This window comes from Echinops telfairi, unplaced genomic scaffold (assembly GCF_000313985.2).
Source record: "Echinops telfairi isolate 266 unplaced genomic scaffold, ASM31398v2 ScPeMD7_1;HRSCAF=3_0, whole genome shotgun sequence".
NCBI lineage: Eukaryota > Metazoa > Chordata > Mammalia > Afrosoricida > Tenrecidae > Echinops > Echinops telfairi.
Genome location: NW_022103896.1, coordinates 53,616,774 through 53,632,975, shown reverse-complemented (window position 1 = coordinate 53,632,975; position 16,202 = coordinate 53,616,774). Strand labels below are relative to the sequence as shown.

The 16,202-nt window shown below is 44.0% G+C and overlaps 1 pseudogene; it reads left to right on the top strand.

Moving 5' to 3' along the window:
- The first annotated feature begins 10,700 nt into the window (after positions 1–10,700).
- Positions 10,701–16,202, top strand: part of LOC101663661 — a 23,761-nt pseudogene continuing 18,259 nt past the window's right edge.

Below are 16,202 nucleotides of genomic sequence, written 5' to 3'. Positions count from 1 at the left end.
TTGAGTGTTGTGGAGATGATTACAGGAGAATTAAAATGAAAAATCTGACTTGAATGGTTAAAAACCTTATCATTTGATCTCCCTTTTGACACACTTTGAAATCGATCTGTTTTTTAATATTTTCTGATTGTTGTTTTCCTCTAGCTGGACTATGTCCTTGTTGTATTTTGTTATTATTGGCAGCCTTCTCGACTCTGGGTGCTTTGATATATGAAACCCAGGATGGGTGGCTCTCTGGAGACAATCACTAGATTAAGGGTTCCTGGGGTATACAGCAGGAAAGATGGGGGAGTGGGGGAGGAGGGGCAGGTAATGGGGAGCTAGGAAGAAGGAAGAGCATGCTTGGAAAGTGATTGTGGTAACAATTGTAGTACAACAGTTCTTGGTATGACTATACTATCGAATGGTGTGAGGTCTAGATTATGTCACAATAAAATGGTGGGTTGTTGTTTTTTAAGGCCCCAGAACGTTTAAGCTTTTGTAATTCCTACATATGTGCAAACCAGTAATTTTCTAAGAGTTCACATTCACACAAGGCATCGGTCTACTGTCATGAACAAATCAGTTGAGTCTAATGGAAAAACAGGAAATAATTTACAGTCTAGCTGCGTACTTCCTCTTTTCCTCGTTTTTGCTAAACCTCTACTTTACCTAACATGATGGCCCTCGATGAGGAGGACTGACACAGCAGCTGCAATAGAAACATCGTCAGGAGGGACAGTGTTTTGTTCGCTTGTACATCAAGTCTCTGTGAGTCGGAACCTACTTGACAGCACTTACCAGCAACAAGATAGCTAAAGCTACACACTAGACCAGAGCTCATGTAAGATCGCTCGAGCCCACTAACAAGAACCACGCGATCTTTCAGCCTCACTAGACTCTAGATAACAAAGCTATTGTTAAGAATTTTAATATCAATATGTCTGTCCATCATCTTTTTCACCCTAAACCATCACCAACATCGGGGGCCTTCTGAGAACTGTTGAGGGATTGTTACAAATATTCCATTTTAAGATATATTCATATATATGTAAAACATATAAATTACCTTACAAAAAAATTTAAACTAGTAGTCAGGAGAGGAGTTATGTATTAGATAGGTAAGAAACTGTATTAAAGTTCAAAAAAATGTTCTGTGGTGAAGCGTGCAGACATATGTGTCAGATGAATAAGGAGACAACCTTAATGGAAAGACGTACAGGAAAAGCACGTATTGTATTAAAAAAAAAAAAAAAGCCTGAAAGGAAACATCACTCATCTCTGGTAGCCAAGGTGATCCCAATACCTGGACAGTCAAACCCCCTTAGGAGAGAGATTTCAGGTGTTGGTTAACTAGTGAAGCAAAGGCAGCTAAGGCCCCACCATGGCTGGAGGTTGAAACGTTTTCTCTTGGAGCTTCTGTGTTAACGCTTTGAGAGTCAAGGGTTCCGGAGGAGGAACCTTGCCCTAATCACACGGAATCAGAGACCACAAACCCGGAGGGGCTAGCCTTGCTTTGTCTGTTCTACATTTTCTAAGTTTAACTTTGGAAGTGCCCTGGTTCAGCCTGCCTCCCATTTAATTGCTTTCAGGACTATGCAGCTCTGTGAACCAGTTTATTGATTTGGGCAAATAAATCTGACATTGCAGAAAGACACAATTTTGTGGAAGTCATATTTCACGCAACTCGCTCAAAGCAGGATAACTCCTATGTAGCTTCAAATAGTTCTGGACGAGGATCCGCCTTCATTTGTGCTGAACAAGGCTTTGTCCTGATGGCCGGCCCTCACTTCTCTGACAGTCCGTTGTTGGCTGCTGCTTCTTTTTGATGTTCAGCTCTGGGCCCACGTTCACCTGCTGCAATAAGGCTGTGACTGTGGAATCATTCGCGCCAGTGGCCCGAAGACTACTTCCAAGTGGCAAATGAGGAGCTGAAGACATCCGTCTCCTCCATCACCCCTCCAAAAGAAGTTCCACAACAGGGCTCTGGGGAGCAGCAGAATCCCCCCAGATCTCTCATTCTAGTTAACCTCTCCTTGCTGAGACGGTTCATATCAGTCTGCGTGTTTCACCAGAGATGCACATGAGTCCTCCCGTCTTATTTATGCCAGGCCTGAGACTGTCTTTTCTTAGCATTGCTCTCTTACTGAACATCTTGGAATTTAAATTCTGTCTCTCCCCATCCTAACCCTCTCTCTTCTGAAGATAAAGGTATTGATGCTTGAAAATCGCTTGTAAATGCAGTCTAGATTATTTTCCCAGGAAACATTTTAGATGCTGTGTACAATGGTGAATGCATGTAGATGTCTGAGCAACAGTGGCCTGGCCTGATTCTACCAATAGGTATTACCAAATGTCAGTTCCTTCCCAGCTGGGACCACCACAACCCATTTACACCCCATCAAAAGTCAGACTCTGGTCACACCTTAGGGGTGTAAATGATTGGCATTCCACAAAATGTAAGCCATTTTAACTCACCTAGTGGCACCGAGAAGGTCTGGGCATTTGCTTTCAGAAAGATTACAGGGGGGAAAAAATCCCCCAGGGCCGTTTTGCAATGTAATAATGCACAGTCACAATCCGTCAGAATAAACTCCATGGCAACAGGCAGCAGCAAGTTTTGGGTTTGTTTTTGGCTTTTCATCTTCTCCTGCAAAGAGGCAGATGGATTCAAACCACCCACCTTCGGATTAGCAGTCAAGAACTTAATCATTGCATGATGAGCGCTCCTTACAACATGGCATACTAAGACTGAAACACAAGTGCAGTCTGCAATCTGGCTTCCTGCAACCAAATAAATGATTTTGCATTCCACAACTATATTACTATGCTCATTTTTTCACCTGCGCGATAAATTCTTCTCACACAAGCCAGTTGGGCCAGCCCAGGGCTCATCTAGTGGTTACCTCCGTGATTAGAAGATGGAGCTACTAAACTCAATCGTTTACTTCCCTGTGAAGTTACTGGGCTCCTTCACAAAGAAAAATCTCTCTCCTCTCTTCCTGCTACTCCCCCTAATTGCCTAGGTCTCGAGGAAAACAGTGCGATGCAAACTAGGCTGGGAGGATATAAATGACTTCGCACAAACACCTCTAGGCACAGAACAGCGCCAGCTGATGGGGCCAGGAGCCCCATGCGCAAGTGATTATGAAGCATATGATTATTCTGAAATAGCTTGAAAATGTCCTTGAATGTGAGAAATTGCCAATGTATTCATTAAGATGTGCTTAAAATATCAAAGAAGTGTTAATTCATAGTCTGGATGCAGACCCTTTAAAAACCACCCTGCCCTCTAAAGAGGAAACAATGCAGACAGGTTTTAATGAAGGTTTTTAAAGTGAGCAAATACAGGATTCCCTTACACAGTGTACAAACTTTCTCATGAGTTGCATATGGGAAACTGACTCCCTGATTTCCTGCCTTGTCTTTATTTGGAATGTGAATTCACATCACCTGCGTGGGACTTTGTCTTTTCTCCCATCTCCCCTCTTTCTTCCTGACCTCGCGGCCCTTTGAACATCCCATGGCCTGTTCTGGTGAATCTTGCCAAGCTTGTCACTGAATGCACTTCCTGAGTGTGTAAGTGCCAGGAGGTGCCAGGATGGCGACAAACTAGCTCATGGTATTGCTTTCATTGGCCAATAGCACTCTACTTTTTGTTAATTTTTTTTAACAAAAAGAGGTTGACCAGCTAATAATGGACTGAGCCTAAGGCTCTCTTCTGCACATATTTATATTAATCCAGGACATTAAAATCAGAAGAGAGTGAAGAATGATAATGAATAACTGGGATACATCACTCACTCAGGGACTGCTGGTGAGTGGATTCCAACTCAGAGTGATCCTATAGGACAGAGCAGAGGTCCCCTCCTTGGGTTTCTGAGGCTATCCAACTTGACAGGAGCAAAAAGCCTCATCTTTCTCCTGAGGAGCAGCTGGTGGTTTTGAACTACTCACCATATAGTTACAGCCCATGACATAACCTACTATGCCACCAGGGTTGCTTTGCAGATAGGTAGAAATGTCAGCATCTGAGCAAACCCACAACAAATCCTGTCTGTAATCTCAAGAACTCACTGGTTCAACACAGAATTTCACAAGTAAATAAATATACTCTTCTGTTTTGAGGTCATGATATTTTCTGGATTCATCATAAATTTGATTTTAATAGTATGTAACAGTTTATATAATAATAGATGTCTATAAACAAAAACAATTTCATCAGTTAATACAATTATGCTTCATTTAATTTAAATTCTTAGATAGATGGTTATTAACAAACTTTCCACACATTTTTTTTTAATCTGTGGAATTCCAGCCTTGTCTTTGGAAAGGTTAATGAGAACCAAATGACTGCGCTTTTACTTCCCGAGCTGTACACTGACAATTAATTCTAGTTAGCAGCACGCTTCTTGCTAAACAATATAATTTAATGAGGTTCAGAGAGCAGAAAATGAAATTATTTACAACAGATAGTTCTCTCCATAATAGGAGAGGGCTAACTTTATAAACTCTCCTTCTGAAAAGGTATCTATAATCAGCGTGGACTTGGCCCTTTACATGTGAATGCCTGCTTCCTCAACACTACGTTTAAATCTCCTCTGCCATCGCCATGCTTGTTGAAGGGCCCCGGCATCACTGAACAGCACTTTCTTCAGCTTACAAGTGCACTCGCAGAGCCCATGTATAATCATTTTGTTCATATGAATGCTTTGCTGACCTAAAGCCAGCTCTAGACAGAAGTGCAAAGTTAATGGTATCATGAATGTTTGAATGTTTATTATCTTGTATAAACATACATGTGTATATCCATACCCCAATGCATGTACATAAGGAGCTCTGGTGGCCCTGTGAAGTAAGTGCTGGGCTGTTGACGGCAAGGTCGGTGGTTTAAACCCACCATCTTGCTCCATAGGAGAATGATGAAACTGTCTGCACCCAAAGTCTTGGTCACTCAGAGTCCCCCAGAGAGCAGTGGCTTTGGCTTGGGTTTGGGTGTTCATGTGAATGCATGTGCGCACACACATAATTTAATTCTCCTAAGAACACAACTTTGTAGGCGCCGTGGTACTGATTTTCAGATAAGAAAACAAATACCCAGTCTGTAACGGGTGAATCTGAGACCAAGACCTGCTCAGGTTAGGAGCAGACTCCTGACCAAAGATCTAGTCTGCAAAGTGGGGACCTGAAAGCAAGACCCGAGGAGGTCAGCAGCCAAGTCCACCTCCCCCCTTCCCTTCGAAGTTTCTCCGCCTGCTTGGTGAGCGCTCAACCATGCTGTAGGCTGTGAGCGTTCCAGAGTTCCTGGTGGGTTTAAAATAGACACAAAGAAGTATTAATATCTTTAACAAACTTGAAGTTTTGTTTGATAGCAATGTAGTGTAACAAAATGATAATAAATAATTTTAGTAATAGCTAAAAACCAGGGTATACTCTTCTCAGTTTATGTAATAGTAGATTTCTATTAAATGCGTTGGGGCAACAATCAGTTGGGTGGGTCCTAAATGATTCTCACTTTACAGATGAATATCAATTATTCAATTATCAAACAAACCCAGGGTCCATGTCCTTACCTACTGTGAGCAGAAAGGCCTTTGGAGGACCACATGGGGAAAGAATATCAGAGATGGATTCTCTGCTCAGCATAAGAAAAGGTGAACAAGACGAGAACTAAATCTTCCCCTCTCTCCCGCTACTGTGCACTGGGGAGAGCTGGGGACATCGGCGAATCAAGGGGGGCAGGGGATATAGTGTGAAAAGTAATCGGGTTCATTCTTGTCTTATTAGAGGTCAGATATTGCCTCAGGTAACTAGCACACAGACACCCCGACTGCCTCTGAGGTGGGGTACGTGCGGTGGAGTCTCCAGAAAGACTGAAGACGGGAGCAGAAGTCCTGCAGAGTTCACATCTGGGACAGTGAAAAGCCTGGTGGTTTCTGAGCGTGGGTTTCAGAGTCTGTGTCTCTTTTCCAAGGTCAGTATGAGCCTTACAGGACCCAGTTCTTACTTGGGAAAGGCTTCGAATGGGACAGCCCTTGAGGCAAACTCAATCAGTGTGTGTAAAAGAGCATACTGCCACGTCGGTTTCAATACTCCGTGGGTGGCTTATGGTCTCCAGTACCTCTCTTCTCTCCTGAACATTCACTATCTCATTAACCTTCACAGTTCCTCACCTGCACCACTGAAACAACTTCCGTCTGTACTTGACTTCCTGGAGAAGGTGCCTTGCGGGGAATGAGGAAAGCGTGGACAAGAACTCCTAAACCTAAATAACAATGTCACGAACCGGACCTCCCCACGCTGTGGACGGCACAGGCGGTAAGTACGCTAGGAGTTCAAAGCAGGTTGAAATCTCCGTGGGCTAAATGGTGAGGCATTTATAGAGGGTGAAAGAAGGAATAAATGAGATATGGAAAGAATGTGTCAAGGGCATTTCGGAAGATGGAGACAATACCAACAAGATTCCGAAGCTGAAAGCATGAAGTAAATTCAAAATATTTTCAATTCTCCATGTTTCTCTGACATAAAAGTGTTGAAAATCATCTTTTCTTACTCGTTCGGGTCAGAAAATATGCACCAGCATATCGCTGAGACAATGTGTTTATTTCCTATCAAATGGCATTTTCCATGACTTCTCCAAACTCCCATTAAACTACTAGCTCAGATAATAAAGAAAAATCTCAGTTCGTTAGGCCTCAATTTTTATTTTATTTGTGTAGGTATGGAGGTTAGGGGATCTCTTCCATGTCTTAGAATTTCCATTTCATCCACCAGTCACTTTTGGGCAAATGAAATTATATATGATTTAGAAGTGTTTCATTTGTTATGTAGTGCCTCTTTTAGAAGATTGTTTTAATCCTTTTTAAAAGAAAATTATTATTCTGGAAATATGACTTCTTTTTCCAAATCTCACCCTTGGACACCTGTTCTTCATTTGATTTCCTGAAGAGACACAATAATAGAAGTACTTTAAGCTCCCTGGGCTGGCACAATGCAGGCAATGTTATTATAGATTTTACTTTATTCAATAGGAACAAGAATAAGACTCCTATTATTCTCTGGCATTGCTTTTGCAGTTTCTAAAGCAGGTTAGGAAAATGGCACTCCCGAAATGTCCTCACCTTCCCCCACAAGCAATAAAGATCTTTGGGGAAATGGCTGTGGGCTTCATCTTAAATCCTAGCTCACTCCGTAAATGCCACTTCAAAGGGCTGGTCAATTTAGACGGTCACACTTCAAAATGCTTTAAATTACCCATCTCTCTATGACTGCAATTGTGTATTCAAAGCCTCAGAATTTTTTAAACAGTTTTATTTTGTATGGCTCTGAGAAAAAATATGAACTTATCCTCCATTTCCCCACATCAGTACTTTTCATGGATTGGTGTTCGCCTTCAATCAGTCAGATCAGGAGTAGAATAAAGGGGTTTAACCCAATCGCCACTTTCCCTCAGTGACTCCACAGTGGACTTGTGGTAGAAGAAAGGAGCTTGACCTGCCTTCCTCTTTCTCTGCCCTGCCCAATTCTCATCTCCAAATCCTGAAGAGTGCCCCTTCATGTCACGTTCACCATCATTTCATTACATATTTCATAGTTTTTGCTTTTTTAAATGCTTCTTCCTGCCATTTGACACCAAAGGCCCACATTAATTATAACCGTTTTCTCTAAGGGCATTGATTCAGGGGAGTCTAGCCTTGGGGGAACAGGAACCTTCATAAATTCATTCAGATTCTCTCTTGACTCACAGGCCCTGAATGCAAACCCACTCTTCTCACCTTCCCAGACTCTCATGTAGAAGTGAAACGAGGCAATCACTGTGGGTGTTAGGACTGGACATGTGGCTAAACTTCCCACCAGTGGAACGCAAGCAGAAGTGATATACTCTACTTCTGCTTCATTTGCTCAATAGGAAATTATTTGCCCTGGACCTTCTCTATTTCCCCTTCCTGGACATGGCATCCATTTCCAGCCAAACCAATATCCTAGGAGAAGGAGCTTTAAAACGATAGACACAAATCCCCAGGTCTCTGCAGGACCAGGCAGAGCAGCACTGCTGGCCCGTTAGGTGAGACAGAAGTAAGCACAGTAGATTGAAAATGTTTATCTCTTTGCTTCAGTGGTTTAGCCTTTATTCTGGCTCTTCATCATAACATATTTCTGATTGCTCCTCAAAACACATTTCTCTGGCCTGCAATACAATCCTTCCTCCAGTCCATCAATCAATGGATTTACAGTGCTCTGGGATGGACATAGTATCGGCATGATACCAGCTTTGCTTGATTGATCAGAAAATGGAGAAAACCATGTCTAACAGGAGAGGTTTGAGAATCATCGGAGAGGGTGTGGTGGGCCTCATGGATGGGAAGGATTGAACAGAATTGGATGTCCCTGTGCAGAGGGGAAAATGCATCCACAGGGTAAGCTTAATACCAACAAAACGCACAACACTCCTCTGATTCTTTCATTGTTTCTCCCCCCACTATTATATGATCTCAGTTCAATCTCACAATTCCCACTAGGCCAGTGTACAGACAGTGGCACACACAAGAGCTTTCAATATATGGAATTGAGACAAACCCCCTCTGAAACAGTAATGGGAGCAACCATTCCAGGAGGATAGGGGAAGGGGAGGGGGAATGGATGGCAATGACGGCAAATAGCCCTCCCACCACCCCACCCCCCACCCCCTCCGCAAGGGAAGAATTCCAGGATAGTAGGTGAAGGGATAGAATGGTCAGTGTAAGATATGTATAATTAATAACAACAATTCATACTATATCAAGAGTTTGCAGGGGTGGCCGGGTTGGGGAAGGAGGGGGGGGGAGAGGATCTGTTATCAAAGGTCTTAAGAAGAAAGATAAATTTTTTAAATGGTTGATGTCAATAATTGTACATGTCCGCTTGAGACAATGGATGTATAGTTTGTTATAATATATGTAAGAGCCCCCGATAAAATGATCTGTTCAATAATTTTTAAAAGGAGATCAAAGAATGGAGCCAGAGATGGAAAGCATGCAGGAAGACAGCAGCAAAGGGACAGAGGGAAGAAAACACTTCCACTTCAGTGGAACTAAACCGCATGCCCTCAAGTCTGTTTTGACTCACAGTGACATTCTAGAACAGAGGTGAATTACTATAGAATTCCAAAGCTGTAAATCCTTATAGAAACAAATAGCCTCATGTGTCTCCTTCAGTGCCGCTGATGTGCTGACATTTCAATTTGCAGCCCAGCGCTTAACCGACTGCACCCCCATCCCACGCTCGACGCACAGGCGTCAGTTTTGCAATCTTCGGAGTGTTTTAGTGAGACCGCCTTGCTTCTCACTACGTGCTGGTGGGTGATTTGAGTTTAAACCCTTTAACCCCTAATGTACCTGAGTGGCTTGAGCCCTAGAACAAAGGTTCGCAAACCTCTGAGACAGAAGAGCCCATCCTGTCCCTCACAACAATCTTAAAAAGTATTCAAGAGCCAGGCATGTATTTTTCCCAACAAACAAAATCACCATGACCTGAATAGCAAATAGCCTCGCAACTTCTCTCATTTTACTTCGGAGCCACATGCCGCTCTCGGGCCGCAGTTTGCCGACGGCTGGTCTCAGAGATCAAGTCTTCCTATAATAATACCATAATGATGACTACCACGATAATATTTTTAGAAATCAAAATTCTTCGTTCCCCTAGCTTTAACTAATAAGTTTCCTACTTAGCACTGATAATATTTCACTGTTGATTTTCTTGATTCCTTCCAGAAGCGCCTTACTTCCTCAAAAAGAGGACTTGCGGGTGTCTCCAAGCCTTCTCATCTTGCTTCCACAGCCGAAGACATTGCCTGGTGTGAATTAAGTGTGTAGTAAAAATTGTCTAATGAATAAAAAAAATCATCAATTGTGTATTGAGTGAGGAATGAACTCATAAGTCAGCCACAATCACTAGACTTCTCGATGCTTTCCCCGGCCAGACACGGGCCACGTGTGGCCACTCACAGAATAAAGTGGAGGTGGAGTGTCTGCAACCTCAGAAAACGTTCTCGGGGAGCAGCTTCGGAGCGCTTATTTAGAACTCCGGATGCAGATGCCAGCTTTCTGGGCTGTTTGTACGGCACACACTTGTGAACACGAGTATGTATGTACAGTGCGGAAGCAGAACACGCTCCCCATTCCAAAACCTCAGCGGGAGCCAGCAGAGCAGAGATGGTTCACACACAGGGAGGTTTGTGTCCTTGGCCTGCGAGAGAGGACATGCCTGTCCAGCAGCAGCAGTGCATGGGGGACACACTTGGGATTCCTCGGAGTGCTGGCATTCTCTGTCATCAGAGAACCGAGGAAGCCTGTCCTAGAACCACCTGTAGACCAGCACAGCCCTTCTGTCCGAGGCAACATCTCAGCACGACAAATGGGGCCGGTGCTTAGCTCCTCCTCTGAAAATGGAGCTGAACAGGAGCGTGTGGGGCACCTGACCCAAATGTTGACTGTTGGGTGTTATAATGGAGTCCCCGACCCTAGAGACCAAAGAAACACAAATAAACAACGCCTGGCCGTGACAATGTGCCAAGTTCAGCATGGCACTGGGACAAAAGGGAAGGAAGCACCCAGCCCCGCCTGAAAAGGGGCCTCGGGGTGGGGATGGGGGTCCTCCTGAAGGTGATGCCTGATCTGAGGCTTGTGAGAATCACTAGGAGTTTGGGTGTACTGCAGCTGTTTTCGTTGTTTCATTTCTTAAAGATGCCCCTGGAGGCCTGGGGATCAGCAGGTACCAACGAACGGAGGCATCTTTATTTGGCCGGAAAGCACAGCAACAAGGCGGTGCGGCGCCCTGGCGTCCATGGAACAAGGCATTGGAGCTACTGGGGACACAACAACGGGCCGTTCCAATCCGCCGCCTCTCCACAGGAGGAGGACGAAGCTGGCTTGGAAGCCCCCCAACATGAGTGCTGCTCTGTCCCAGAAGGTCGATCGTAGTTGGGGAGAGTAAGGCTGGTGATGGGTGGGGGAGGCAAGTTAGAGCCATTCAGAGGAACATGAACTTTATCTTATGACTTTATCCGCTGAGACGTGTTAAACAGGGAGTCGCCGCACCTTATCTGCCTTTCGAAAAGAAAGCTGTGGCCGCCGAGCAGAAGGCGGCGTGAACAAGACGGACCGCCGCAATCTTCCAGGCCAGACACTGCAGCGCCTCAGTGCGACGCAGGAGGAGGACGGCCCAGTAAGAAATGGCTACGCGGTAAACGGGGCAGGGACGGGGATGTATTGGGCGTGGCCTAGGTGCAAGAGACAGCTTTGGCTAGCATGTCTTCCTCGCTGTAGTACTTGGGAGGCCCAGTCAGAACCTGCCAGGGCCTCGTCCATGCTCCCCCTGCAGGCGTGGCAGCTCTGGCTTCCTGCACCTGAAGCCTGTAGTCATTCAGCTCTATTCTGCACAGCAGTTTATGAGCTTTCTGAGAAACAGGCTTCGTGACCAATCACCCCCGTGATTGCCACAGGAATGGTCATGAAATGCTTACTGAATTGGTCATGAAATGCTTACAGGAATGGTCACGAAATGCTTACATAAATGGTCACGAAATGCTTACTGAATTGAATGAGAGGTTCATTTATAAAATGATCACAATGTCTTAATCTGTATGTATGTGTGTGTGTATATATATTTCCTTAGTAAATTATTATAAAGCATCTCAGATGAATGCCTCTCTCAGATTCTGCATTTGCCTAAATGCCAATGAAGGTAATCAGAAACATGAAGTGTTAATTAGATTATGGATCTTTATCATATGATTTAAACACCGTTCAATGTTCTTTATTCTGCATTTACCACATGCCAAGCAATGTGCTCAGGACTTGGCGTGCATTCTCTCTGATCTTCACTACACTTCTAGGAACTGGGGTCATGACAATCAACCCTTATTTGACTGATGGTCAAATGGAGGTAAAAGAGGTGAAACAACAGAGCTTGGAGTCTGACCTTCCTTGTGATGCTCGAACGCTCACGTGTCATCCCTGCAAGCAACTGACTTCCCTCAGTCTTACAAACAGCAACTGGTTCCTCATGGGAGAGACGTTCCAAATAAAGAACGCTCTGAATAATCATGTGTCAACGAGAGATGGGTGATTACGCTGAGCAATGGAACTTATTCTTTCCGGCAAATGCCAGAAAGTGAGAAACGGTTTGTGACTGTGAATGCCACATTTGTGATTCAATAGAAATGCTGCCTGCCTTGATAGGAGCCTCTGGGGGCCTTGCAGTGCTCCGCTCCCCATCCTTCAGTATAATAGCCACCTTCCCAGGAACTGCAGCCAGGGACGCAGAAAAGTTGAGAAGCATCAGTGATGCACAAATACTTGTTTCCATAAAACACGCTGCATGCCTTTTCTTGGAATGGTTTTGTATTTCTATAGCTAGGAGATGCAGGAATTGATGACGGCGGGGGTTGTGCCTGGTGGGACTGACCATCTGCGAGTGCAGCCCTCCACCAGGAGCAGTCATGGAGGACCATATGACACGCTCTACCAGTGATGTGAACTGTATCAGACGCATATTTTAAAGTATTGTAGCTATGGCACATTCCAGAGTGATCCCAGAGGAGAGACTTAAATATAGAAAATATTCACTTTGTGTCTAACACTGTACTTCGAACAACATACCATCCCTGGGACATACAGCATACCATGCCCTGCAACATGCACTGTGCTCATATAACTTCATGTTCATATCATATTGTCGTCACAACCCCATGAGTTCTTACCTTTTACTACTATAATCTATAGCCTCTAGAGGAGCGGTTCTCAACCTGGGATTCGTGACCCATTTGGGGGTCGAACAACCCTTTCACCCAATTCATAACAGTAGCAATATGACAGTTATGAGGTAGCAATAAAAATAATTTTATGGTTGTGGGATCACCATGACATAGGAACTGTATTAAAGGGTCGCACCATTAGGAAGGTTGAGAACCACTGCTCTAGACGATAAAACCACAGCATGGAGAGCTGACATGGTGTGGTGAGGTGAAATCCCTTAGTATGACTCTTCCATCCAGTCCTTGTAACTCCCACCAAAGGACTGGGTGGGAGCATATAAATAGGATCTAAAGGACGCATAGAAGGACAGTGATCAGTCTCGCCATTCTACTAGGTAAACATGAGCCAACTCAGATGCATGAACAGAGAACTTCAGGATTACCAAGAAAAAGGAAGAGAATACAGGCGAGATCTCTATTAAGAGAAAGATTAATCTCTGTGAAAGCCGGAGAGCCAGCCGCACAGAGAGGCAGCCGCACAGAGGGTATTAGGGTGGGTTTCCTGCCCTATCGATCAAGTAAACTGAGTGCCTCTGGGCATCGGTCTCACTCCTGGAACTTTGTAACACTTCCCAGAGCATGGCAGGGCCCAAGAAGGCCAAGGACCCAAGAGAGCTGTGCCTACTAGCTTGGTTGACAAAAATATTGTGGAGAAAAGGATTGTATCCTTAGCATTTCTGATCCTGACGCATAGTCTGGTACCTTCCCTAATAAGCCCGCAGTTGTGAGTACTGTCTGTGGACATTGCCATGGATTATCAAGCCCAGCAGAGGAGTAGAGTGCTGTGGGAGGGAGAGTTGATGTCAGAATAAAGTAAAGAAGGGTGGAGGTGGAGGTCAAGATTGAATCCTGCTTCATAGTAATCAGCCTTGGGCTGGGATAGAATTGGATTCTCCTTCCTTCTTGAGTAACCAGGAGATCACACGGGACCTCCATGCCTTTTCCACACATGGCTTGTTGGAAATAAAGAGTGTCGTGGGGGAAACCATGATATTTTTTTGCCCTGAAGGAGTTTAAATTTTAGTTGGTAAAAGTTAAAATTCGTGAGTATTATTTTAGTCATTCATTAGTTTTCTTTGACAGATCATTTTTCACCCCTGATCTATTAACACAAATTATTCAACAAGAGCATCGGGAAAGAGTGAAATTGGAGAGAGTAAAAGAATATGTTGGGAGTGGTGTAATCCATAGGGCGCCCCGGTGGTGTAGTGTTTGACATGTTGGCAGTGAATGAGTGAGTGCAATCCATAAGGATCTCTAATGGTCAGCAGTTCAAACCCGCCAGCCACTCATCCCATAAAACTGTACAGTCTCATCCAGAGCAAAGAAAGATGACAAAATGCAAAAGACAAATAGAAACAATTAATTAATCCAGTGGACTAATAGATCATGTAAATGTAATTCTCCAAAACCCTGAGATCACCAGAACTAGATGGTATCCAACTACCCCTACCAACTGCTCTGAAAAGCATCACAGAAGAAGTTCCTGCCAGCCCTGGTGGCGTAGTGGTTACACGCTGGGCTGCGATCTGAAAGTCAGCAGTTTGAAATGACCAGTCACTACTCAGGAGAAAGACTGGGCTTTCTACTCCCATACCGACTTACAGTCTCAGAACCTTAGGGGGCAGCTCTACCCTGTCCTATGGGATCGCTGCGATAGCCGTGCGGACAGACTGAGAGACAAGTGTGGAGCAGAACTCAAAGCATAAGAGGGCAGACTTACTGGTCAAGTAGAGACTTGTGATAACCCGTGGCTGTGGCCTAACCCTCACGGCTGGAGATGGACTCTCCTCTGCATTAGAATTATTAACCACTTCAGAGCCAAGGGGCAGCATTTACTCAAGAACAAGGTCCAGAGGCTGAAGAGGCTTAAGAGAGAAGGAAGAATGGAAACTCAGGGAAGTAGGACAGGTAATGGTGCAAGGGAGACGGCGAGGGACGAGTTGAACCTGAACGTGTATGAATTATTGATCTACTCTGTAAGCCTTGACTCATTTACAATACTTTTTTTTTAAGGAGAAAGAATTCCAGCTCAGAAAACACTGCATCGTGTCATTCTTCATATTGGCATCAATTCCACTGCAATGGATTTGAGTCGTTTCAGGTGAAAGCAATGTGTCCGCAGACATAGAACACATAAGTACAACCTGATCGGGCCTCTCATAGAGCATCACTTGTGAGCATTCATTTTCGTAATGAATTAGGACTCACATCCAAGTCCGAGTTTGAGGCAACTTTCAAAGTAAACACTATTATCCTGTTTCTTGGAATTTTTAAGATGGCCTATGTCTGCACATGTCTGGGCTCCCGTGCACCCAGTGGCTGCCCTTCATGTTAAGATGTGAAGAGCCGAATTTCATTCATTTTACCAAAATAGTGGTTTGCATGCTTTATTTTGTTTCCTCTTGTGAACGATTTGAGATGTCTAAGAATTTTTTCCTAGAAGTTACCGTTGTGCTTGACTAAGCTAAGTCAGCTTCTAAACCAGTTCTTTCTCACACTACCCCAGCCACGGTCCTTCAGGCAGAGAAGGAGGAGGTACACACAGAGCATCTCTTGATTCTCGTCTGTCACGTTTGAAAAACTCTTCCACTATGGCCTTTCTCCTCCATGCCCTACCCTGCACTAATCCCAACTTCTCCTTCAATTTCCTTAGCCACAGAATATAGGATTCACGTACAATGCTCCACTGATGTTCATGTGTTTGTTTGTTTTATTCTTTGGTTGCCATGATAACAAGAGTAATGACTGCTCCACAAGAATTCCCATTGATTCTCTTTAAACAGTGACTGATTCAGGGTTTATGGAAAGTGCTTAGGTTCTGATATCTATGAGATTCAACTTGGATAATAAGTAGACCTTTTGGTAAATCAGTATCTACATTTTTCATGTGCTTGAGACCCTGAGCTAATCATAGTACAAATACCATCTCAATCATAGCAACTCCATAAGCTAAGTGATATTATTTTCCTATTTCATAGATAAGAATACCGAGGCACTAAAGGATTAAGGAATTTACACAGGGACCATCCAGGATTCCAAACCAGACTATTTGAAGCTCCTTGTATTTTTTCTGAACCACCGTACTAATAGAGCTGCCTTTTTCTTCAGCAGAAGAACCAGAAAATCTGCTACTGCATTTGCGACCTTCTTGATGGGCAAAGTAGAGAAATACATTGACATTTAGTGATGAAAAATTCTCACTTAGAATATTTTAGGGGGAGAATCTCAGAAAGGGAGAATCTCAGAAAGGAAGATTCAACCACAGATAGGCCATCCAGGAACTATAGCTGCCAGTCCAGAATTGAGGACCATGTTTTATTTTGTTTTGTTTAATGAATGACGTAAGCTGCTGGACCATCACACCTAAAAGATAGTTTACATATTTCTTAGCATGGTGTTATGAATTGAATTGTATCCCCCTCCCCCC